Source organism: Cynocephalus volans, chromosome 4 (genome assembly GCF_027409185.1).
Source record: "Cynocephalus volans isolate mCynVol1 chromosome 4, mCynVol1.pri, whole genome shotgun sequence".
In the NCBI taxonomy this organism is placed as follows: Eukaryota; Metazoa; Chordata; class Mammalia; order Dermoptera; family Cynocephalidae; genus Cynocephalus; species Cynocephalus volans.
In genome coordinates this window covers 125375650-125378203 of record NC_084463.1, presented here as the reverse complement: position 1 = coordinate 125378203, position 2554 = coordinate 125375650, and the positions used below count along the sequence as shown (strand labels likewise).

The 2554-nt window shown below is 40.7% G+C and overlaps 1 pseudogene; it reads left to right on the top strand.

Moving 5' to 3' along the window:
* Window positions 1-219: 219 nt before the first annotated feature.
* Window positions 220-1530, top strand: LOC134375446 (actin-related protein 3-like; annotated as a pseudogene).
* The last annotated feature ends 1024 nt before the right edge of the window (window positions 1531-2554 follow it).

Below are 2554 nucleotides of genomic sequence, written 5' to 3'. Positions count from 1 at the left end.
TGAGGAGGAGGGAAGAGAGAGGGGGAGGAGGCCGCAGCGGGGCAGGGCGGGGCCTGCCTGCCTGCCCGGGTTGCGGAAGTGGTAGCCGCTGACCGAGCGTGCTGCTTTCTTGCTACTGCTTCGGCTTCCCGGCTCCCCCACGGACGGAGAGGGCGGCCCGGCTGTGAATGGTCAGATAGCCCCCTTCTTCCGCCGCCGATCTCTGGCCCCTCCCAGCACGGAGCAGACGGCGGCAGCAGCAGGCGAGGAGGAAGATGGCGGGACGGCTGCCGGCCTGTGTGGTGGACTGTGGCACGGGGTATACAAAACTAGGATATGCTGGAAATACAGAACCACAGTTTATTATCCCTTCCTGTATTGCTATTAAGGAGTCAGCAAAAGTGGGAGATCAAGCTCAAAGGAGGGTGATGAAAGGTGTTGATGACCTAGACTTCTTCATTGGCGATGAAACAATAGAAAAACCTACATATGCAACAAAGTGGCCAATCCGCCATGGTATAGTTGAAGATTGGGACTTAATGGAAAGGTTTATGGAGCAGGTGATCTTTAAATATTTAAGGGCAGAACCTGAAGACCATTATTTTCTTTTGACTGAACCTCCACTGAATACTCCAGAAAATAGGGAATATACTGCTGAAATAATGTTTGAGTCCTTCAATGTTCCAGGCTTGTACATTGCTGTGCAGGCTGTTCTTGCCTTAGCTGCATCTTGGACCTCAAGACAAGTAGGAGAACAGACGTTGACTGGTACGGTAATAGACAATGGAGATGGTGTCACTCATGTCATTCCTGTGGCTGAAGGGTATGTGATTTGGCAGTTGTATTAAACACATTCCAATTGCAGGACGAGATATAACATATTTTATTCAGCAGCTGCTGAGAGATCGAGAAGTAGGAATCCCTCCAGAACAATCCCTGGAAACTGCTAAGGCAGTAAAGGAGCGCTATAGTTATGTCTGCCCAGATTTAGTAAAAGAATTTAACAAGTATGACACAGATGGGTCAAAGTGGATTAAACAGTATACTGGAATCAATGCTATCTCAAAGAAAGAATTTTCCATTGATGTTGGTTATGAGAGATTTTTGGGACCTGAAATCTTTTTTTATCCAGAGTTTGCTAATCCAGACTTCACACAACCTATCTCAGAAGCTGTAGATGAAGTAATTCAGAATTGTCCTATTGATGCCAGACGTCCTCTCTACAAGAATATTGTCCTCTCTGGAGGTTCAACCATGTTCAGGGACTTTGGGCGTTGCTTGCAAAGAGATTTGAAAAGAACCGTAGATGCCAGGCTGAAATTAAGTGAGGAATTGAGTGGCGGTAGATTGAAGCCAAAACATATCGATGTACAAGTCATTACGCACCACATGCAGCGATATGCAGTTTGGTTTGGAGGATCGATGCTGGCTTCCACGCCTGAGTTCTACCAACTATGCCACACCAAAAAGGATTATGAAGAAATCGGACCTAGCATTTGTCGTCACAATCCAGTGTTTGGAGTCATGTCGTAAAATTGACTTCACAGTTATTGGGGTTAGGGAGATGGGGAAGAGATAAATTTTCTGTTTTGTCTGGATGGCTGGTTTTGAGATTTTAAACCTGACTTGAAATAGTAAGACCAAACATGATTATACAGGAATACTTTAATAAGTATATCAACATGCAGATGTAGAAGAGAGCCAAAATGATTAAGTGTTGTTCCTTAGATTGAATATTTGAATCTTATGTGTAGCAAAAAGAAGTGGGTTTTAGTTCTTTCTGTGCCCTGATACTTTGTATATTAATGAATTATCCAAGATTTGATGGGATTTATCAGTGTGTAGATAGCTCTATAATGCTTGAATTGTTCACTTCTGAGTGTGCAATGCAAGAGCTTGTTTATATTTCATACTTTTTATACGTTTAGGAGAAAAAAGTCAAAGAAAAACTGTCGTATTTGAGGGGAAAAAAAATGGCCAAGTAAAGGATAAATTAAAAAATAGCTTTATGAGACTTGGAGTACACATTCAGGGGATTCCAGTTATTACGAAATGCTCTACTCCACCCCACCAAAGGTTTTCTTTGCAAGTGCTTTTGAAACTAAGAAGCTAGTATCTTGGATTAACTGATGCCTGCTAGTGCTTTCTGATTACTTGCATTCTGTTTCTTGCTTTAAAAGAAAAGTAAAGACAAGACTGTTGGACCAATAAAAAAAATAAAAAATAAAAAATAAATAAAAATAAATAAACAAACAAACAAACAAACAAACAAACAAATAAATAAATAAATAAAATTTGATTTTAGGTTCAGGGAACTTCTAGAGTTGTGTAAAGGTTGTAGCTTACAGAAGACAGGAAATAGGGTCCTAAAAAAGATAATGCCAGAAGGATAGGGAAAAGGATGGAAAGTCTCACTCTCCACTGAGCAGTTTGGATTTTATTATAGACCAATGTTTTCCAATTTTAGTTAGGTATGTCCCACCGTCACAATTTTTGCCAAGTCTTTGTACTGTCTGTACTATCAATTATGTAATATTTTTTAAATCATCTCATTTTTTACATGAATACATTTATT